Here is a 25,439-nt window from a genome sequence, read left to right on the forward strand (position 1 = left end):
GTGCAACTGGTGTGTTTTCCTTAGAAAGACTACTATAGTTTATATAATAAAGCTTCTGTGTAACCACGGGGGCAGCCATTTACAGGAGAAAAGGCACAGGTTACTTAGCAGATAACAGATACACTTTCATTTTTTGGTGTTACTGTTCCTTTAAGTAAATTGCGCCTCCATAATAAAAAAAAAATCATTTAAACATTAAATAAACCCAATAGGATTGCTTTGCCTCTAATAAGGATTAATTATAGCTTGGTTGGTATAACGTGCAAGGTACTGTTTTATTAGTACAGAGAAAAAAGAAATACATATTAAAAATGTTAATTCATTTACTTAATATGGAGTCTATGGATAATGGCTATGCTATAATTTGGAGCCTTCTGGGTTTCCAGATAACAGATCTTAAACCTGTATTATTTGCTGCATATAGTATGTGCAATAAACAGATTATTTCCAATGTAGCTGCACATTTTTAGTCTCTTATTTAAACCAAGAAAATAAAACGATGCTATTTCTCATAAGTTTGCTGTTTTTCCTCCAGTTACAGTACTTAATCATATCTTATATTACTAGTCATAAAGCTCAGTCTGTTTTCACACCTTGAGATTTGTTGGCATATATTCCTTTGATGGTTCTTTTAATAAAACAGTTTTATTAAGCAAAATGCTTTATTATGTTAATGCACGTTTCCTCAGTGTTCAGTGGGAATAATATTTTAGATTTGAGATTTTGCCTTAAAGGGGAATCCATTATAAACATACAACAGAAATAATTGCCTTACTGATGGTAAGAGGGAAACGCACAGAAAGCAGGATTTAACAGCAATGTTTCTAACATGGTTCCTAAAACATTTCATGCAGCAAATTGCACCCTTTCAGTTTTGACCATGTTGCCATGGCAACATAAAAATGCATGCGCAATTCTGTTCTGTTGGTGACACTAAAATGACAAAAACAACATTCTTTGATCATACAAAGAAAAATGTTTTCATAATCCCCATTAGGGGTCATATACCACTGCAAGTACAATGTGTAATAGCGGCCAAAGGGGTATTGTGCCAAATGCAATTGCAGGTGATGCATTAAAGCACAGGCAATCGTGCATGCACAAACTGAATGCAATTGTGCTAAAAATCTTCAGTATTGGGATGTTTTCATTTCCAGTTCTTGGTGACAATTACATCTGCACCCAATTTTTTTTAGGCATGATTATGCTGCGAGCATTGACTTCAAAGGTGCTGGTAGCGCCAGGGTTCCCAGGTACCAATCAACACACTAACCCCCATACTACCTGTCATAAAAGGCACTACGTTTGCCCAGTAGCAATATCACACAGCAAACAATAAGATGTTTTCTTTTAAACAGGTTACCATGCTACCTGGTGATTGGTTGCTATGGTTACTGCTCCTGGAAAAACTAAGTGCCTTTTGTTACATAACCCCCTAAGTGATTCATCCTAAAAGGCTGATGGGATGCACTGGTGCTTCACTCCAAAACACAAAAATACAAGTACCTCTACAGAATGCTACTGATTTGCTCAAATACTGTGGTCATCTTTGTGCAACTTCAGCTGCACTTGTGCTTTGTAAATGGGCCCTATTATGTCCTTTGATTAAACATGTCAGAACTCACAATGATATATGCACTACACTTTTGCAGCTGAAAGTAAGGAACCAGCAGACCCAAGTATCTCTTTATTTCTAAATATAAAAAAAGTTGCATGCATTAATGGCATTCATTAAAGGTTTATGTGTCCAAACATAACATATGGCAAATTGCATCCAAAATTGCAATATGACCTCCCTTGTGATGAGCTTATTGTCATTAATGCAATGGTGGAACAGACCCAAGGCTGATTCTGTGCACCTGGTCACCTCAGGCCACCCACCCTTGTTCCCCACACCTACCTTTTGGACCAGGTTGAGAAAGAGACACTTTGGTAGTGTAGAGAGCACTGGAAGAGCCAAAATTCCAATTTGAGTTTTTTGAGTTTAGGCTCTTGAAATGATCAGGAATGACTTTTCGCCGCTCCTGGTAACCTCCTGGGTACTTCTGTCTAAAGGCAAGATTCTCACCTTGCTGCATGGTATCACTTCCCCGTGACTGGGCTTGGGCATGACAAGACATTACTGGATGATATAATAAAATCCCACCAACTGCTTCTGCAAATAAGATTTCCCACATTGGTCTCATTATGAGTTCTATAATCTAACCAAAATATTTTGGATAATTTGTTTAAACTACTAAAGAAGACCAACTAAAGAAGTAGGGTAGAAATGTTGAATATTATGTTTTGGGCTTCTGTACCAGCCCAAGGCACCCACAGCCCTTTATCAGGGAAAATCTGTGCCTCTTAGGGCAAGGTCATTGGAAGCATATATACGCTTCTCTTAGCGCTCCTCTTTTGCATCTTTTAGGATGACCTTCGATCTGATCTGCTCTGTTCTGTGAACCCACACTTGGGCAGTAGCTATAGTCTTTAATGCAGGCACACAGAGGAGCATAGGGAAGCAGATCCACTTCTCTCAGCCTGGCCAAAATGCAGCACTAACGGTGACCACACACGTGGCGATTGTAGATCTTTAGACCATCGGTCGCACGAAAGATCGTACAATCTGCCACTAACCGTTCAGGACTGAAACGGCAGATAAGGAGGTAGAAACAATAGGATTTCTACCTCCTTCTGCCGATTCAGCCCTGACAGCAGATTTTGCTCAGGCGCCTTCTATGGCGCCAGATCAAAATCTTTTAACCGGCCTGATCGGTGAGTCGACCAATATCAGCAGCCTCCTGCGATATCGGTCGACTCACCGACTTGCCTTACACGCACCAAATATCGTACAAAACGAGGTTTCAGCTTAAGAGAATCAGATATACGGTTTGTTTGACCCCACCCTAAAGATGCCCCAGTAGCTCCCCATCTTCTTTTCTGCTGATTCCCTGCACATACTCTGTGCTGCTGTCACTTACTGAGCTTAGGGACTGACTCACAATATACTGTATATATAGAATATAAATGTCACAATATAATGCTGACTAGTAATTAATACAGATAATAATTAAATGACAGCTCAGAAACCAGCACAGTTTACATGAGAATGTAATAATTGGACCTGTAGCATCAGCTGCTTTGACAGACAAACATTGTCCTCTGCTTGATAATTTGCAATGGACGCTAAGCTTAGGGGGGAGCTCCTGTGACAATTTTGAAATCATGGATCATTGTTGCTACTAAAATGCTGATACTAAATGCTGAAACTTTAGGCTGGTGCAGTAAGTACAGTATATAAAATATGGCATTTTAGCCATATTCATTTTTGGGGTTTAGTTCTCCTTTAAATAGGATACATATATCAAGCCACCTAAAAATAACATTTTTACATTAGAGTTGAGAGCAATAGAAGAAAACATCTACCCTGTAATTGACAATTAAAGATATATTGAAAATCCAAGATTTCTTAAAGGCATTCTTGATCTTATGTCAGTAATGAGCTTCCAATAATGCAAAGAATCAGTTAGACAGTAATCAGAGAGTTGCCTGAGGGTGTGAGGAGATGTTATCAATCCAGTCACATTATTGTTATAAGTTTCAGTGGCTTCATATCCCAGTGATGTTGCAGCAGATTGCTGTACTCCTATGCAGAGTGCGCCATTTGTAACTCCCCTGTCCCCAGTCACTTGTAGAAATATACAGTCACACCTCCGTCCTCCTCCCTCAGTTATCCGACATTCCCCTCAGGCATCCTCTCTCTCAGGTATCCACCCTCAATCTTCAATCATATTCCCTCAGTAATCGTACATGCTCCCTCCTGCCTCAGATAATCATTTTTCGCTCAAATTCCCTTTAGCTTGCGAATTAAATGATTTAAACGACGGAAATGTAATTAAACCTTTATTTAAAAACCGAAGTACTGAATGTAATTAGTCAAATGCCCTTATCTGCAAGTTAATGATTTCATTCACGCTTCTTAATATGTAATTGCATATATACAAAGTTAAACGATTGTCTGAAACACACCATTGCAAACTGCAAAGTAAAAAACAACAAAGCGAATATAATCATTAATTTGCAGATAAGGACATGGGACTTAGCATTGGTTTATTCTTGAATAAAAGTTTAATTGCATTTTCATCATTTAAATAATTTAATTTACACACTAACAGGGATTTGGGCAAAAAAAGGAATTAAGAACAGCTGATAAATTAGGGAGGAGAGAAAATGTCTGAGGGAGGATATGCAATAACTGAGGGAGCAAGGAGGATGACTGAGAGAGGATATCCGATGACTGAGGGGGGATATGCAATAACTGAGGGAGCAAGGAGGATGACTGAGAGAGGATATCCGATGACTGAGGGGGGATATGCAATAACTGAGGGAGCAAGGAGGATGACTGAGAGAGGATATCCGATGACTGAGGGGGGATATGCAATAACTGAGGGAGCAAGGAGGATGACTGAGAGAGGATATCCGATGACTGAGGGAGGATATGCAATAACTGAGGGAGCAAGGAGGATGACTGAGAGAGGATATCCGATGACTGAGGGGGGATATGCAATAACTGAGGGAGCAAGGAGGATGAGAGGATATCCGATGACTGAGGGAGGGGGCTGAGGTGCCACAATTTCTATGAAAAGGGACTTTAACGTAACACACAGCACAGGTACAACCTATGTAATAGCACATGACATACTAGCATTTGAAGTGAGGATGTCCTAAAATGACCTTAAAGGGGACCTGTCACCCAGACATAAAAAGCTGAATAATAAAAGTCCTTTTCAAGTTAAACATGAAACCTAAATTCCTTTTTTTAATAACACATCCATACCCATTATAAAGGCATTTAAAAATCCCAGCTATCAATCATATATTGCCTGCCTCGCCTCTATGCCTTACAGACAATACCTTTAGCTTTCCATTCAGCACTTCCTAGATGTCACTGCACTTCTCACTTTTCCCCTTCCTGCCCACCACCTAATTATGTAGCCAGTGCATGGGTGTGGGCTTCTGGTCCTCCAACAAAATTTTGGGGTTATCCAAAGCTTCCGTACTAACAGTGTCCACAAAATGGCAACTGCCTGCTTGCTGTGATTAAATAGTTCCAAGACTGAAGGAAACAAGATTTATACTATGTATATAGTGTAATTTAAGTTTATTTTGCTCAACTAACATGATAGAAAAGAATTTGGTGTTATTTCTTAGGGTGACAGGTCCCCTTTAATAACCACAAGGTCAGATTTAGTCAGTGTAGGGTTCTCCCAGTAGTTGAGAAGATCACCGATGAGTTTCCTGTAATGTGATTAGTTTCTGTACTATTCGCTATGCTCCATTTGAAAGATGACAAGGTTTGTTGTATTGGCAAGCTAATCAAACAGGAGAACAACAGAGAAGTAGATAAGTTATATGCCCAATATGGTTTGTCTCAGCTAGTTTTTTTTTTGTGAACAATATTATTTTCAAAAGGTGGCATCAATAAAAATGGTGTGGAATGATTTGATTCAGGCCAAGCTAGAGTGCTGACACCATGTTGTTTTAAAAACACTGGCTTCTGCCATTACCTCTATTCAGAAATGGACCACTAAGTCTTAAAGGAACAGTAACACCAAAAAATGAAAGAGCTTTAAAGTAATTAAAATATAATGTGCTGCTGCCCTGCACTGGTAAAACCGGTGTGTTTTCTACAGTAACTCTACTATAGTTTATATAATAAGCTGCTGTGTAGCCATGGGGGCAGCCATTCAAGCTTGAAAAAAGGAGAAAGGGCACAGGTTGCATAGTAGATAACAGATAAGCTCTGTAGAATATAATAGTGTTCTATCTGTTATCTGCTATGTGCCTGTGCCTTTTCTCCATTGAATGGCTGCCCCCATGGCTACACAGCAGAGTATTTATATAGACTATAGTAGTCTTCTGAAGCAAATACATAACTTTTACCAGTGCAGAGCAACAGTACATGATATTTTAATTACTTTTATACCCTTTCATTTTATGGTGTTACTGTTCCTTTAATAAGTATGAACTGGAAAGGGTATCTTATCAACCCTTGGAGCAATACAGAATTGCCATTGGCTTCTATGCAAAAGAATACCCATGATACACATGCTGTCAGTGAGGACAAATGCTTATGGCATACTGTCAGTGTCACAGGGGAGAAAATATCCCTTGATTTATTATGAGTAGGAAACAGCCTAAATTACCTGTATTTGAACATCATGATTTCACCCACTTCCATGGGCAGTTGCCTTAAGGTGCTCACTGTCACTTGGTGAGAACACAGTTAGGGGGTCAATGAACTTTACCCAAATCTGTATTTTTTTATTTCATTTAATACTTAGCAATAGAACTATTTCACCAGAGCTGTGCTATGGATGTTAAATGTACCTAATATTGTATGTGGTTTATATATTTCATATTAGAGGAATTGCCATAAAAAATCACATATTATTTATCTTATAAAAAAAAAAATAAGTTAAAGTCAGTTAAAACTTCTGGACCTCTCCGGACCTCAGCTGGCTCTCCTATAAGTGTAGGTTAGTAGGTTAGTGTTACCTTTCAAATAAGATAATCAGTGTTGTATATATAGAGGAAGCAGACCCCCATTAGGGAGGGGAGCCTGGACTATGGAAGTTTTAAAATATTGTAAAAAAAAAGATCCCCCCCCCTCCTCAGCTGCCCTCTTACCTGTTGAGAGGAGGACAGTTACGGGCGGTGAATGTGGTGAAAAAGGCGGTCAAAAGGTGGGCAGTGGGCGGGTGCTTGGTAACAGTTTGTGTGTGCTGGGCGCCTTGGAAATTTTTTTCTGGGGGGCCTGGCACTGACCTGTTATGCCGCTGTAAGAGAACATGTTTTAGCTGTCAGTTCCCTTTAAGGCTTTTAAAGAATAAGGAAAGTCATTTTGGCATTTTACTGCCAATAGATTCGCCACATTAGTGCCACCTAGAACACTATATATATAAGTTTTACCATATCTGAGTAAAGAGGCCTAAAAGCTCCCTCCGTTTGTTTAAAATAGCACCTGCCATTTTAGCTTGGGCTTCATAGTTTCCTGCTGCAGCTCTAGCCGTTGGTAGCTCAGATTACACATTCCTAAGGAAGGAGGGAGTGAGTTTTATAAATTCTTCTGGGAGGGGGGAGGGAGGAGAAAACTGCACAGATTCTGGCCTCGGAAATGAAAGATTTTTGTGAGAGAGGAAGGCAGATAATGAAGAACATGTTTACAAAAATGGAGACAAGAAATCTTGTTTATTTTTATAGAAGACTCAGTGCAGCGTTTCTGTGAGTGCTTATGGCTATATTTACATAGACCTTTCTGAAAAAGCTTACTTAAGCTTACTTTAAAACACATTGGACTGCACATTGATTGATTTTCTTAGCAAAAACATTATTTAATGTCATTTTGGGAATGATAATCATGCAAAAATGCAGTCACAGATAACCAGGTTATGTGTAAGAATGATAAATAAAGTGCCCAGACTCACTATGGCAAATGGACACTGGCATTTATTATTTACTATCCATTGTATCTAGGTGAGAATATATGAGCACAGACCATAGAAAATGTCTATTTCTAAAACCTATACAGCATGCTCTGGATGGGAAACAAATTAAGACTGTGTTCACTGCGGGTGCATTTATTGAGTAAAGAAGGATTTCTGAAGTAGAAAGGGTAGCTGCAACTGATGGTGCGTTTGTGCAACGAAGGACTATAAAGTCTTGTATGACTGTTCATACAACAACAAACACAAAAAGTAGTAAAACAATTCAACAGAGCTGTGCCCCCCTCGCTCATATGTGCAAACGATCAACCATCTCCTGGGCCCCCTTCTGGGGTCTCATGTATGGTATTTATCCCAGTGACCCCAATGTTAGAATAAATGGTGTGGAATTCATCAAAAACCCCTACTATCAGAAGGAACTGACAGTCACCTGAGTGGATCATAGGGACCCTTTACATGTGATTGGTGTTTAATAGGGTACATGTCATAGTTTATACTCAAGTTCATCCTTAATTATCTGCAAAATTTGCCCTTAGTAAATCCCTTGTACACTCTTTTTGAGTGTCAGAGAGCAGACATAACTGGACATCTTTCAGATGTGTAAGTTAGGGAGCAGAGGAGGACACTGGCTTCAGTAGGTACCCTTTCACTCCCCCTATGGATCTTTTAGTCAGCGCAAGGTTCAGAGCACAGCCATTCCTTGTGCAAAAGCTGCCCTATGCATTCACCTCTTAGTGCCCTTGCGCTTTTGCCTGGGGGCCAAACTGACCATTTTACTTTACATTTACTTGACTTTACTTTAGAGATAAAGAAGTTTAAAGAACCTTAAATCAACCATTACAGCCCCTCACTGCTCAGATTTTAATTAACTTTGTAGTTTCACAGCTACTCAAAGGTGGATTGCTGCAGGTTGCATATGATTCACGCAAACGATGAGCTCAGTGCCTTGACTTATACTGCTTGTAACCAATATGACATCTGTCAAAATGATTATTTCTTGCTGCAAGAAAGTAAAACTTGCCCCTAGAGAGTCTCCGTTCTCTCTTTTACTTGACAATGTAAGCATTTTGTATACTCAAGACACACGTTTTCTCCCTGTTGCTTATTGCTTGTATACCCTTGGGCTCTTTCAAGTGATAAATTATAGTTTTTATTTTTGACTAATTTACAGAAGATTGCTCCTAATGGAAACATGTATTTCTTAATTTATAATACAAGCAACAGGCTTTAAAAATTGCTACATTTTTTATTATGTGAATAATTAAAATTGGAATGAAATGTAATATTTAGGCTGACTCACAAGCAGCCAGTATTATTCTTCTGAAAGAATTGTAATGTTAAATGTGGAGTCCATTTCTGTGATAAATTGTTGTTATCTTATTGGCACAATAAAAGTTATGCAAGACGCACACTACCTAGAGCATCAGTACAACAAGTCTGCACAATATTACCAGCATTAATCTACATTGCTGGGTCATAATATTTAACTGTTGTGAGTTCTGAAGATATGCAGCATTTATTCTACTTTTTAATTAGTAGATCACCAAAGCAGTGCTGCCATTAAAATGCTCAGCCACAGTCAATTAATACTCATTGACAACTTTATGTATAGTGATGAGCGAATTTTTTCGCCAGGCATGGATTCGCAGTGAATTTCCGCATTTCGCCATTGGCGAATTGTTTCGCGAAACTTCCGTGAAAATTCGCAGCGGAAAAATTTGTCGCACATCAAATTGGGTGCAATCAAAAGGGGTGTGGGCATGTAAAAAAGGGCGCAGTCGCATAAAAATGGGCGCGGTCGCATAAAAACGGGCGCAAGCGGCGACAAAAAATAGCTATTGGCACCAAGAAATAGACACGGGCAACAAAAAAATAGACGTGGGCGGAAAAAAGACTCGGGCGACAAAAAAAATCGCGCAACAAATGCGTTTCATTAATTTTTCGCTGTTTCTCGAATTTTCTTGCCGTTTTGTGAATTTTATGGCAATGCGAAATGGGACAGATTAGCTCATCACTATTTACTGTATATACTCGAGTATAAGCCTAGTTTTTCAGCACCCGAAATGTGCTGAAAAAGTCATCCTCGGCTTATACTCGAGTCAGATGCCATGGGTCCCTCTAGACTAGCACCCTCTCTCCTTTGTGTGCAAATTAGGCCACCTGCAACCAGACCCTCCAGTGCCCTGGCCCGCTACCAAATTCATCTTTATCTACCATCCTCACCCGTCCCATTCTGCACTAGGCATGGCACTTTATATTCTATATAAACTATATACAGTTTTGAGGGATTGAGCTAAGGAGTGTAGTACTTTTAAGTTATCATTGTTGATACCATATTGTTTTTGTTGACCCTCTTCTCCATTTACAGAGCTAATTTACTGTTTTTCTTTGAAACAAATATTTAAAAACATATACCCAACTGATGCCTCAATTAATGTAATTGTATTGGTATTTATTTTGATTATTGAAACTTAGCAGTAGCAGCTGCATTTCCCACCCTATAGGTTTATTCTTGAGTCAATATGTTTTTCCAGTTTTCTTAGGTAAAATTAGGTACCTCGGCTTATATTCGGATCGGCTTATACTCGAGTATATACGGTATGTACAAAAAGCAGCAGCCAAATAGTATTTTTGTGCATTGCAACAAAATAAGGTTCTTCTCATTAGACGTGCGTTGATTTAACTATACTGTAGACTTATGTAGTCTAGTATTTAACACGGTAAATAATTAGACATTGCAACTGAAGAAAACTAGAATTGTCATCAAGGCCATAAGGGAAAAAACTGACTCTGTGCCGGCAGGGCCCATGAGCACAGTCTGACCCTGCTCTTGTAACTTTCAGACACAACTCTCCTATTTTTAAAATGGCAAGGTGGCTCTTCTAGCACAAAGATCACAATTTGGTTTCTGAATCAACTAAAAGACAGGCTTGAAAAGGTTACAGTTTATGGACGCGCGTCTCTTTTTTTTTTTTTAACCTCCTCTGCTATGCATATTATACTGCAAGGTGTATTAGGTGTGGGGATGGCTAACCAATCAGTGGGTGGGCAATTTGTTTTCTGTTATTATTAACATTAACAATAATACCAACAATCATAAAAAAATAACAATAGTAATAAAATTGTAAGGATAAGGCAAATAATTCAAAAACTATAAAAAATAAATAATGAAAACCAAATGCAAAGTTGCTAGGAATAGGCCATTCTATAATATGCTCAAAGTTACCTTAAGGTGAAGCACCCCTTAAACACATGCCAACATATTCCTCAGCATGCCTTGCTTCAGAACTTTTCTGTAGTTAAAACAACTTGTTTTTTTGAAACCAATGATTTCTGAATTACTGCATTTTTTAAAAGTTTATTGTTAGGTTTATTATATTATAGTCATGTGATTAGTTCTCCTCCAGAAATGTGGCAGTTATTTATTCTGTAAAAAGGTTATAGTTTAGATACCTATAATTTACAATGGAACACTGTTTACTATTTGGGGCACATTTACTAACCCACGAACGGGGCGAATGGGTCCGATTGCGTTTTTTTCGTAATGATCGGTAATTTTGCGATTTTTTTCGGCGTCTTTACGATTTTTGCGTAAAAACGCCAGTTTTTCGGCGTCTTTACAATTTTTGCGTAAAAACGCGAGTTTTTCGGCGTCATTATGAAAGTTGCGCAAAGTCGCGATTTTTTCGTAGCGTTAAAACTTGCGCGAAACATCGCACCTTTTAAGTTTTAACGCTGCGAAAAAGGAGCAACTTTGCGCGCAAGTGTTAACGCTACGAAAAAATCGCGACTTTGCGCAACTTTTGTAAAGACGCCGGAAAACTCGCATTTTTACGCAAAAATCGTAAAGACGCCGAAAAACTCGCGTTTTTACGCAAAAATCGTAAAGACACCGAAAAAATCGCAAAAAATACGAAAAAGTCGCAAAATGTTCGTTTCCAATCGGAATTTTTCCAATTCGGATTCGAAATCGTGTCTTAGTAAATCAGCCCCTTTGAGTTGTGAGCAGGGTGCAAACAGCCATGAATGAAGATTTCTCTGGGTATAGCAGGGGCAAAGCAGCTTCCATTCAGCACAGTTACATGAAGTTTAGTAAAGCCTCCTTCTTATCAGAACACTGACATGACTTCTTAATCTCACAGTTACTTTATCATCAGTGAAGATTTTTAGTTTGAATAGTGAATGAGTAAAGAGTAATTAAGTGCAGAAAGTTGCCTGATCATGGATGAGAGTGACAGCTTGTCATGTAATACAAAACACTTAACAAACACTCAATTTATTCTGTAGCTCATAGGCTGATTAAAAATTCTAATATGTAGTGCTGCACACCTGCAAAAACAATTCAATATGGTGGGTGCTCACTGCAGGGGTCCCCTGTGAGATCCCCCCAAAAAATCCAAAACATAAGAGAGTGCCTGCTTTTTATATGTGCCCCTGACAAGGACCCCACTCCTTTTGAATGGGGGTCGAAACGTGTTGGGTTTTTTGATATGTAAAATAAAGTTTGTTCCTTATTTATTAAAAACCACATTAAAAACCCCACAGACATGGAGAAAGATAAAAGAGAATACCTCAAATAACCTCACTTAAATAGCACAAATACCTCCCAAAAAATACAAAAAAATTAAATACCTCGAATTAAAAGGACAGCTAAAATATTGCCAGGAACAGTTCCCCTTCTACATGACCCTGACAGCTTTTAGATGCATTTTTTAAATGAAAAGAATAATGTTTATAGCGCAAAAAAGATCACTGAAAAAAGATACTTACCATTATCTTCCTTTCCTAAACAAATTCCATGTCAGTAGTGATGAACAAATCTGTCCCAGAGATTGTTTCGCAAAACAATTCGTCAATGGCAAAATGCAGGAAATCGCTGCAAATCCATGCCTGGCGAAAAAATTGGCTCATCACTACATGTCAGTACTCACCCCCGGGATGGCCCCTTCCTCCTGCTCCCATCAGAGGGACCCTCCCCATATCTTTAAAAGACCAACCCCACCCTTTTACCGGCATCTTTCTAACAAGTTTCTAAAACTACCAGAATCGGGATGGCCATAGTGACGTGGTGTTTGTCCAGGAAAGGAAGATCCCAGTAAATATGACACAATCTTCCCTTTTCTCTTGACGAATTCCGTGTCAGTACTCACTGGGATGTACGAAGCTACTCTTCAATGGGAGAGTAACAGGCAATAAGAAACCTGCAATAAGGAATACTATAACCTTGCAGAGAGCCCACAATCATGCAACTTTATAAGTGAACATAATGAGACTCCAGGTAGAAACCCCGGAAATAGGAAAGTCTACAGAGGTATGAATAATCCGGTAGCATAGACTTGAGTGAGAGGTAAGAGCAAACTGCCAGACTGAGGAGAAGATAGAAATGTTGATTGACAGAGGCAACAGCCTGGAAGTGAGTGCAATGAACATACATATGAGGCTTGTACCATAAACCCCTATTGAAAGTAGACACAGATGCCTAGTGTAATCCGGTCTGTTCTAAGAGCAAACTGAAATCTACACAAAAATCAAGAGTGCCATATCTAAAAATGTATACTGGTAAGCAAAAAAAAAACTAGCCCTGTATCCTGAATACCATATAACCAGAAATTAGACAAACAGACCCAAAACAAGTCTTCTAGACACAGAGAAAACCCCTAATCCCCTATGGTGCTCCATTTTTAGTGGCAGTAGGAACCAAAAGACTAACCTGGCAAATCTATTTTCCAGAAGTGCCTACATGGGTCAGGCTGAATAACCATTAATGAAAATTCAGACCTAGTGAAACCAGTGAAATTAAGGCTCCACCCTCTTGAGCAGAGAAAATACTAAGTTGAACTGTATCCCTTAAGCCAGCAGGTCTCTAGAGCACAATCCAGATAGAAATCACCTCTATATAAAATATTGTATTTTATCCTCAGGGATCAGGGAAAATCACCTTATCACACTTGGTTACCTTGGACAGGTAACCAAAAGCAAATGCTGTGGTTACACAGAGGCAAATTGGATAATTGGTGTTGGTGCCTCCTGCAAGGGCCCAAGTCTGCAGCCATTTCTTCTTGAAATGCTTTTTAAAAAAAGAAAAAAAAAAAAGAAAATACCTCAACCTTAGGAAAGTCTGTTGAAAGAGGCAGCTGGCCATGAACCTTTCCTCCACTGAAAATATCTATATCTCCTGCATTGGGAACAAAGAAAATGAAACAGAAGGCATTACAGTTCAGGACCCTAACTAATTATGCCTCTTTACTGTCTGGCCATAAGCTAACTGCTACCTCACTCGCCCATCCATAAAATGACAAGGGGTGTAGGGGCCAAATACACCACTGCCACCATATGCCTTTTGGGCAGGCCAGGAGGGCACACAGGCAGGGATGGAATACCAAAATTGCTCTACCTGATCCAGGAGCTGAAACACAGAAGACTCCAAGATATGAGGTGATGTGCCCATGGACCAGAAACCCCTTGTTACTGTATATCAGTGATGCAGTAAAGTATTGCAGGCAGGCCAGTAAGTACATACATGGAGTTCGTCAAGGGCAAAAAGTACAACCAAACCTACTCCTTAGTGATATTAACACTTTCCTGTTATATCTGGAACAGGTCAGAATCACTTTAAGATGTGCTTTATCTGTATAAGAGCAGTGACTTTTGGTTTACTATAAGGTAGTATTTGTTAACATGGCCAATTGGATACTGGAAAAAACTTTAAGAGCACTACATACTATTCACAAATGGACTCTTGTTTGGTTGAAGAAGATACAAAATAGCTAGTTATATGGTGAAGGAATGCGGAACACACTGTACAGGTAAAGTTAGAAAGCCTATTGTTGCTTAAAAAACCTGAACAAAAAAAGAAAAGAAGTAACAGAGCAGGAGCTGATAAATTGTAATGTACATTCTTCTTTCAATAGCCACTATACTGTTCAAGTCTAAATGTCATCTCCTTGTGACCTTAATGACTTTGCCACTGAAAGACCAATGATGAAACTGCAGGACTTGCTGCTATGGGAAAATGTCCACTTTTAGTGAACAGGAGAAGGTAGATAGTAAAAACACTTCTACCATGTCCAGGATAATTACTTTTGCCTTTTTTAGGTATGTGTAAAAGGTTTTCAAAACTGATGTCAGTGCCAGAGATAACAAAAAAGGAAAAAGAGAGAAGGATAAAATGTTCATTCCATTGTTATATAAAAATGACAAATCTGAAGAGATCTATAGTTCTTGCGCATGTTGAACTGCAGAAACCAGAAACTTGGGAAATTACTGTCGTTTCCATTCTTACTGCTTTTAAGCAAAAAAAATCTTATATCTAAAGAGATTTGGGAAGAATGACTGATTTAAAAATGTTTCCTCTTATTTGGCTTTTAATAGACATAGGGGAAGACAAAAAGCCCATTTTGAAATTGTCTTCATTGTGACTTAAGAAGTAAAATAAAATTATTCCTGACTCCAAAATGACAATTGGACCTTTGCCTGGGTTGTACTAAGAATATTATCAATAACCTAGACTCGTATTTTACTTACTATTACTTGCTGAAAGAGTATTCAGTGCTTTCTTGAAACTATCTATTGTACATTATCAATCTTGTGATAATTTTGGGTAAGAATGGCACAACATCACAATTTTCATTGATCTAGACAATTTGTTTCATTTTAATTTTTCCTGTGTAAACAGCTTAGCTAATCATGTCTTCATACATAAGATCCTTGAGTTATATTGATGGAAATTCTGTTTTGGGCACCATTCAAGAATTTTCTATAAACTTTATACTAGAATGATGTCTGTTAAACAGGGCAGGCATGACATGTAGTTTACACAAATCTTATTTTTATTCAGTGCCATTTGGTTATTGTTGAATATTCTACTCTGATTGTGAAACATATGGTTCAAAATAGAGGGGTCTCTGAGGATTGCTTATTTGTTTGAAGCAACTTGTACAAACAAGAAAGTTAAAATGATACTTTTATTCATAGTTTTGCCCTGTTCACATAGGAAAGCTGCCCCTTTAACTGCTGCCTAAATCATTGCCTGTGTTATTTGCACACCATTACTCACATAAGTACAAAACCCAATCATATTTTCACTCTCTTTGTATCCCTGTGCTATCCTTGATGTCAATTATAACTACTTTAAGGGAGAATAATGCTCCAAGTTAAACACTTGTGGACTTATTAGACTCCTGTGCTCTGGATATTCACCTGTACTAGGTTACCAACATTCTATATAATGAACAATGCCATTATGTTGATGATGATAACAAATAAATAAAATGTCTAAAACTCTACTTACTGTATAAATACTGTATGTTATCCATTTAAAGGGTAACTAAAGTCCATTGTAAAAGTTCACCTGTATGGAACTGCAATAGGACATATGGCTATTGTGCAACCTTCTACGGTCAGCGGCCATGTGCCTAGTAAGTTACAGCCCTTCATTCTACCTGTACTTACCTTTCCTATTTCTTACATATCCTGTAGCCTGTGCACCACTCCTAAAAGACAGAAAAAGAATAACCATGCAAATGAAACTTTGAAAGTAAGTACTGTAATGTACTAGGCAATAGGCTGGTGACCAAAGCAAACAGCACATTGTTCACTCGTATGTCAAGTACCAGAAATGACACTGTATGTTTGTGCTATTAGCATTAATACTAACAGAAATACCTAAGGGCACATTTACCATCATAGTGCAAATTGTAGTAACCATTGTAACTTGTGCAAAACACACCAATATGGATTCAAATTAGCGGATTAGCAAAGTCACCTGCAAGTTTCCATGGATTTAATTATTTGTTTTAGCATGGAGCCACTTCTGGCACATGGCCTGAACAATTACGTTAGAATACAATTTACTTGCCACAAGTCATTTGCAAATATTGACATTGAACTTGTTAAGCAAACCAGAACCCCTGGAAAAACCGCCAGTTCAATGCTGGCAGTAATTCCAGTTTCCTTATGTCACTGTGTGCTTTTGTGCATAAGTCATCAGAACAGGCATTGCCGCTTGCTGTAGGTTAAACTGAGGGTCTATGGCCCCAAGTATGTTTTTGGATCATGGCAATGGAAACTAAATTTTGCATCAATTTTAGCACTTTGCACTTGTGCTTACAATTATAAATGAAGCCTATTATACCTTACAGGGTCCATGTACAGAAAGATGAGTTCAAGTTATGTTTGCGCTACATAGGGCCCGCTAGATTAAAACATAAAGGCTTTGGTTTCTCACTGAAGACTTTGAGTCTCACCAGGCAGATTCTGTTTCAGAAGTTAATATCCATGTTTTAGTAATACCTTCCAGTCTTCAAATGGTAACATTATCTTTACCTGGCCACCTGTGACCCTCTGTCTAGCTAACATCCCAAAAGTAAATACTAAATAGTCAAATTCATTTGAAATGTTATCAAGGACATTTTATTGCAAAAGGGTCCCCTCTGAGACTTGTGGCTCAAGAAAAATGGCACCTTGGCTCTGTTCTAGAACTTGCACAATGCACAGGGTTGCACAGAACTGGAGGTGTTACAATATTATCATGTCTGTTCTTAGTGGTAGAACCAGTAACATTAGGAATAAAAATGATTTTTGATGGCTGATTTGCCCATTTCTCCCAAATGTGACAGTTGCACAGGGCCCCCAAGCCTGATGTAAATGTAATCTATTATCACACTCTGTTATGCTTCCCATTTTTTAAATATTTTTTAGACCTCCGCATTTTCATTTTAATGATTGATCATCTGCTTTTTTCCCAGTAAGACACAAAAATGCCTTTTTCCGATCTGTTTAGTTAATATTGTTGGTGTTGGATGGTTGAATACTAAGGGACATTCCTGTCAGATGAATCAAAATAAAACGCACACTTACTGATGCCTCAGGAACTCGTTTTATTCATTAATCATTTTTTAACTCAAAAGTGTAAACAATTAATTTAAACATTTTTCATGTTTAATTTAGTTTTTTAAATGTTCTGATTTATAAAAAAAAAATTATCAATATACACCTGTACTCAGTAAAGGTTCAGTCTATTGTTTTCATTAAAAAAAATCTATAGCTTTTGCTCTGTTCTTTAGATGATGAGGCAATGCATTCTGCATTATGGGGGTGTGAGGCATCAGGTAGCTGCTACTGATAAGCAATAAAGAAAATGCTGAGACCCTGGTAGTCATTTCCCATTGACTGCAACTGTCACCTGACACAGCTGTAGGTTATAATCATGAATAGCTGAGCGCTACTGGCTGTGCTTTCTACTGCTGTCAATACGAGGCTAAGTAGGCGAATCGTTGCTGTTTTGATTGTTGCGACACAATATCATTGCCTTGTGTGCCATACCTCTTATATTTGAATGTAACACTGGATTCCGCAGAGTATTTAGCCCAGTAAAAACTACACTGGCAATGTATATAGGACTATCACCTTAATATCAAGGGGCATATTTATTATAGTGTGTAAGCCAACATCACTGGGATGTTGCTCATTGCAATTAGAATTTCAACTACAAGTTTGAAAACAAAAGCAAAGATCTGATTTTTTAATTGTGTGATATAGAATATGGACTTTTATTGTACAAGCTCACCAGTTTTAGAAGTTAAAGCTTTCATAAAGATACAAAATTCAACCAAGTCACCAATGCCAGCCACCTGGAGCACCACACTGTAGCCAGTACCATACTGCAAGTGTTAAAAACTAAACTGAATACTACAGGCTTTATCCCTACCTGTGGCTCCACCATGGGGGTCACTATCCCCACTAAACTTTGTTGGAGCCTGAACAGCCCAACTCACTAGCTTGACTAATAGAGTGAGTTTCACTTTCCTCTATACTGTCACTGGCTAGCTCTGTACATCTTACCATGGAGTGGTAGATAGGCCAAAGTGTCCCAACCTCTGTGCCATGCACCTTACAAAGGCTTTGAGTGATAACCAATGCCTAAATGGTTGATTCCACCTTTTATCTAAAGTAGAAAATACACACTATACGTAACTACTTCTAGTTCACCTCTTTTCAAATTCTATCAGACTATCATTGTCTGTATAATGCTTTAAATTATTTTCAACATGTACTTTCCCTTTAAAAGGGCTGAAATGCTATTTATATTTTAAAGACTTAATACAGAGCTCTACCCTCAAATTAAAATGAGGGGGTCCATCCTGTGCTTCAAAGAGTAATCCTTTAACACTTCCTGCAGGTGATACCAAACTTACTGCAGTCTCTGCTGTATTGCAGTTGAATATTGACACCTGCAACTATAATAACCACGAAAATCTGATATTATGTCATCAAAGGGGAGGGACCATGATTCATTTTTGATCAACCCACTCATTTCCTTTGCCTAAACCTAGGGCCCACTGGGCTCTGGGTCAACCCCAGTCACTATATTTATAGGTTGAATTTTAGAATATCATACAAATGCCTTGGGTATGCTGGTGGCTATAAAAATTCCTATGCACCCCCATCTTCTCTAATGGAGAAGCGTCATTGCATGTTTCTATATCCATATTCTGCATCTAGTGCTAATTTCGTTACAGCTATTAGTGCTCTGAGTTTATATGAGCAGAGATGACTATGTTCAAAGGCTATAACTGAAGCAAAGTAAGTAAGGGCAGGGGGCTCTGAGTAATAGAGAGGGATTTCCACAAACATCAATACTGAACACTACTGCCTGTGCTTGTAACCTGATGTTTGAGATCATATGCATAGTTCTTCAGTAAGTGAAGTGATTTCTTATCTTTGCTTACTCCCATCCTTCTCAATTGTTAATTTACTTCAAATGATAAAGTGAAAATGACTGGGAAAATGCCTACTTTTTTATTTCAGTGTGCAGAAAAAGATTGTGCCATCTGTTCTAAAACACAAAAACGCTACAAATGCTCAATTTGCTGCTATTAAATAATGAAATATATAGCTATGGGGAAACATTGTGGGTGATGCTGTAATATTTTACAACACAAGCATTTCAATAAACTTAAATATACTTTGTCAGTGGAATACTTAGCACTACCATAAAGATCCATAACGTTACACAGTAGAACAGAAACATTTGTTAATGGACTGTAAAAAGAAATTGCAACTTGAAAATACTGTACTCATTCCTATGGGGCAATATAAATGTGCTTTATATTATTAAAGGGCAACTCAATTCCCAGCAGAAGCTGTTGCTCAGCTCTGATGTTCTTTTCATTAAAGAGCATATGCATAATTCTGACCTGTATATGGCATCAAGTGAAGCACAGGAAAATAAAAAAGTGCATGTAGAGAATGGCTACCTGCCTTTTGGTTATACTCCATCACCCTAATAAGTTTACCATACATGCTCACTGGCAATTAGCTGTTACTATAAATTCAGCAGATGGGAACAGTCAGGCAGAACAACTATACATGCATAGGACTTATGTACCTCTGGCTTGTGCAACATTAAAAATGACACTTGTACATGTGTACCTGGCATGTGTAACACAAAGGTCCTACATAGGAAGCACAAGAGGGAATGGATCTGTTGTGTAGGGACCCTAGGAGCCTTAGGTTTTGGCCATAATCTCCCCTATGGTAACCTTACAAGTTCTCATCTACCTCCATTGCTTGTCTTGTTCATGCCTGCATCAACACTATATATATATTTTTTTTTACAATATCCTGTGTTGACTTTCTTAATTTCAGTAGCTGCAGCAAGAGTTATGTATATGGCAAGGGGAGGGCTTGGGTTACATAAGCGAACAGTAAACCAGAGGGGCAGAGGGTTGTGGAAGTAATTTTCAAGAACGTGACTTGATAACTGGTTAAAATAAGGTCTCCAAAAACCTACAAAACCTGCAAATTGTGGAATGACTTCTTGATTTACAAAGGCATAAAAAACATTTTCTAGTATAAGTTAAACAGCTTGCCATGCTTAAAAGTTTAAATAACATAGGATTCTTGCAACCTTCCTCTCTTCTTACTTTTTCTCGCTCTATCCTTTCCTTACTGTACATGTTGTTGTATCAGTCTTTATTTGCAAAAACTTGTAATGTAAAAAATATAAATATAAAAAAATCATGTCTATAGTGTTTACATAGTAACATAGTAAGTTAGGGTGAAAAAAGATGTACGTCCATCACGTTCAAACATAATGCCTATATATAACCTGCCTAATTGCTAGTTGATCCAGAGGAAGGTAAAAAACCCCATCTGAAGCCTCTCTAATTTGGCGCAGAGGGGAAAAAATTCCTTCCTGACTCCAAGATGGCAATCGGACCAGTCCCTGGGGCAACTTGTACTAAGAGCTATCTCCCATAACCCTGTATTCCCTCACTTGTACTGAGAGCTATCTCCCATAACCCTGTATTCCCTCACTTGTACTGAGAGCTATCTCCCCTACCCCTGTATTCCCTCACTTGTACTGAGAGCTATCTCCCATAACCCTGTATTCCCTCACTTGCTAAGAATCCATCCAGCCCCTTCTTAAAGCTATATAATGTATCAGCCAGTACGACTGATTTGGGGAGAGAATTCCACAACTTCACAGCTCTCACAGTAAAAAATCCTTTCCAAATATTTAAATGGAACCTCCCTTCTTCTAAACAGAGTGGTCTAAACAGTCGTGTCCGATGGAAGGACCTACTGGTAAATAAAACATTAGAGAGATTATTATATGATCCCCTTATATATTTATACATAGTTATCATGTCACCTCTTAAGCGCCTCTTCTCCAAGGTAAACAGACCCAACTTGGCCAGTCTTTCTTCATAACTGAGACTTTCCATACCCTTCACCAGCTTAGTTATCCTTCTCTGGACCCTCTCTAACTCAATAATGTCCTGTTTGATATGATTTAGACCTTTATGGAACTGCTTTCTGTACTTCAAAATCAATATTCTGTTTCTTATAACCATAAGGAGCTTTTATTGCAATGTAGATACATAAAGTTCTTCATTTCACATTTCACTAAGTAGGTCCTACTAATTCACTCACTACTCTTTGCACCAGAGATATTCAAATTGTATCCCAGTATCCTCTGACAGACACAAGGCATCAAGGGATGCTGGTACTTGTAGTGCAATAGCAGTTTAAAGTTCATGGATTTGACACCCCGACAACACACCAGTATAAATGCCTATGAAAAGCCTATAAAAAAAGACTGCATGCAAACCCACTTACAGTATGTTAAAATGTTCCCATAGACACAGCTGTGTATTATACTCTCTTAAACCTTGTTAATGATCCATACATATGGCATATTGCTTGGGCACACAAGAGATTTACATTGTACATTACTGAAGGGATGCTTGGCTTCACTTGCACTTTTATACATTAGTAGAGTTTGCATTGACACGTTCAGATGTGCAAGTTAAGTCAGTTAAAGCTACATCAAGTTAATGAGGCTGAACACCTTCAAACTTGGAGCAATTATATCCATGGTATGTTAAGTGGTGTTTAAGTGCATTCCTAAGGTAATAAGTTTTTTTCATAAAAGAAAACAAGCTGGACTGTTCCAATGTACTTGCTCAGACAAACCAATGGGAAACAGGAATAAAAAACATTAAACAGGCACATATCAACCTTTAGGAAACCAAGAGTTCCACTAACTCTACTAAATATGATATATTCTGCTCTTGATTATATTGTGGCCAATAAGGTCAATGAGCTTGCTAGTAAATGTATCACAACAACTTTTTTACTTTTTCCACATGAAACACTGTTTTACCTACTACCTGCATGAAGTTTCCTAAGGACATGGCATACACAAGTTTTCATCAGTTCATATTTTGGTTTTAGATCCCCCCTGAAGTGCAGTATATATGTTATTAAGTGCAAAAAAAATTTGCCATCTAATAGCTTGCGAGTTTCTATAGAGGTCAATAGGAGTTATCATAGGCAAAGTCAAGACATATTCTCAAACACAAATGTTTCGAGTTTTTCAATTTTTTTTGTGAACACGAAAATTCTATATATTCAAGTTTTTTTATTCAAACGTGTTTTACTTATTAATAAGTAAGTGACCGTTCGATATGCAAGTTTATTCGATTTAGGAAAACAAACTCGGATTCACAAACTTGAAAACTGATAAATAATCCCATTAAAAATGCTAATTATATTTATGAATGAAATCAGTTCTGTGCAATTCTTTTATATATTTACCTCAATATCAGGACTCCACATTGCTGATGGATTTATTAACCATGCTTAATCCAGAAGGCAGATCTCTAGTGTCTATAAAAGGGCCTGATCTCCAGCAACTCTCATGGTTTGTATAAGCAAGAGATTGGAATGGTTAATTAAGGTGACCATACACACACCCATATTCAGTGTGTATATTGCAGGACATGGGGCAGCCGATATTGGCAAAGGCCTTGGTTATTGGTTGTCTCATCAGCATTGTCAGCATTTGGGCTGAGTGATTAAATAGGGGTAGAATTCTTTTGTTTCTACCTGCGTATCTGACAATTCAGCTCTGAATGTTAGTGGAGGGTACAAGTGATCTTTCCTGCAACCAACTGCTGCAGGAAAGATTATAATTGTAATGTGTATGGCCACCTTAAAGCTACTGTCCCTCTGTTAATGCTGAGAATCAATGTTAGAATCAGTCTTTTCCTTTTATCTGTGATTGCCACTGCATTGGCCAGGAGCAGACACTCTGAGCAGATTGTGGTGACAAAAGGCATTTATCTGCAGGTCGGGAATCAGACCAAAGTGGCAGTAGCCTTAATCTTGATGGAAGTCAAACAATTGGTTAAAGTTAATTACAAATGCTACATTTTGTAATCACATTGAGAATATTATGCATCAATGGCTAAACCCACCGAAGACCAATATACTTTTATAACAAAGAGGGTTTACATTACGTCAAACTTCCCTATTGTATATACAGTGGTAACACATATAAAGGGGCATCTATTGATTTCTATGCTATATTTAACAAGTGTTCCTGCTTATGCCAATATCTTCACTGGTCACAAGAAACAACAGCCTGTTCTACAGATTCTAGCATTCAACCTACATATTAGTGTGTGTATTATAGTTAAGCAAATAGTATTTTCCTCATTTGAAATTCTGCTGAGGAAATAGTGGCATTCTGAATGATCAGCACACCATGGTACAATTCACTGCTGAATTTGATGAAAGATGCATTTATTAACTTGATGTTAATGTAATTTATATTAATGGTAAGCTGAAAACAGTGATTTATGGAAAACCAGCTAAATGCTACATCATACTGATGGCCAATAGCTCTCATATGCAAAGCTACATGAGAAGGATGGCTTAGAGCAAGATGTTAAGTTTCAGATGTATTGCTTATTGTGAGAAGAGATTCAAAAAATCATTTGCTGTTAAACATTACACTCATGAGACTCCTTGTAAGAGGAAAAGCAATATATACAAGAGCAGAATTTGTTAAAGACAATAAAGAAAAAATAAAGATTGCAATGCAGGTATGGGATCCATTATTCAGAAACCTGTTATCTAGAAAATTTGGGAATTTGGGAACCCTGTCTCCTGTAGACCACATTTTAAAGAGTTCAATTTTTTAATTTCTGTAATAATAAAACAGTACCTTGTGCTGGATCCTAGCTAAGCTATAATGAATCCTTGTTGGAGGCAAACTGTATATACTTTTGTCAGTGCAGATACGTTTAGAGACCAGACACATAATCACTAAATTCTCACTCTTTCCCCACACCTCAGTGGACAAATATATTAAACACAAATGTCTGAGTGCCTTGGAACAGTACAAGCCAAGGAGTTATCTGCCAAGACACTACAGCAGATATCAACTGACTGAAAGTCGTTTTCACAGATTAAAATATATAGATTTAGAAGGAAATGCATTCTTCAAGGTTGGTAGTATGTAATTATATGTATTTGGCTTTTTATTCATTTATTTCCTTAAAACAAATATTTCAAAATACAGGCTACCCAGTATAATTGCTGTTGTGGTGTCTACATCATTATAATGTCATTTAACCCAATTAATCCTAGTTTTCAGCCTGTGCTTAGATAACCACCTCTAAAGCAGCATTTCACTGCTAATTGCAATTCACAAAACTGAATTCTGTAGCCCCATTGGGATTAGTTACAAAGGGAAGACTGTAAGCAGCTGAGACACTGCCTTCTGAATATAAGCTTGATTTAATTCCAGTAGAGCTAGCTTGTCACTGGGGAGAGTCTACGACATAAATATAATTTACCTTGCATTGACTAGTGCATGAGATTTACATTTCAGCAAGTTAACTGCGATCTTGTCCCCTGGCTGCCAAAACTGCATACTCCAGACTAGGGTGATCTAAAAATTAAGGAACACGTCTAAAAAAAATCCATCTAGCAGGTCTAAACTGATTGCAGTTTATTTTAAGTGCAATCAGTGCTGCCCTGCAACATGTATTTATTAAATGTGTCTGTGAATTTTCGAATAATGTAATCAGCCTACTCCAGACCAAACCAATAACACAGTTTGAACTTAAGTTGTTCTTTGTAGGACCATGTGTGAAGACCAAAGAAGGCCATATGACAGGTGTTAGCCTATGGTTGCTATGGGCAACTGCATTTCTGCAGTTTAGCATACACTTTTTCAAATAGAACCCTTGGATTGAGAACAAGCATTATGGTTAATAAGTCTACCTGGACAAAAAAACATCTAATCATCTTACATCTCGTCTCAGTTGTTATATAAATCTTCTGCAGATCCAGAAATCAGAGGGGATGCAATGCTCCCTCACTTACCTCACATTCCCCCAATCAGGTGATCTGAAGCATTACTATTGGCTAACAAGATCCAAAACTAACCAAAAGGGACTGGATCAAAATAATGATCTGATCTGTCTAACACTGGATTTGCATCTAAATTAGCTTGGAGGAACAACAGTAACATATCTAGGAGGTAGATTTATGGATACTATGCAATTCTAAATCCATGTAACTCTTCCTGGGAATAATTCACAGAATATTACATATGCAAAAGTATAAGCAGCTTGCTCTCTGCTTTCTGTC

The sequence above is a fragment of the Xenopus tropicalis genome, chromosome 6 (genome assembly GCF_000004195.4).
Source record: "Xenopus tropicalis strain Nigerian chromosome 6, UCB_Xtro_10.0, whole genome shotgun sequence".
NCBI classification, from domain to species: Eukaryota; Metazoa; Chordata; class Amphibia; order Anura; family Pipidae; genus Xenopus; species Xenopus tropicalis.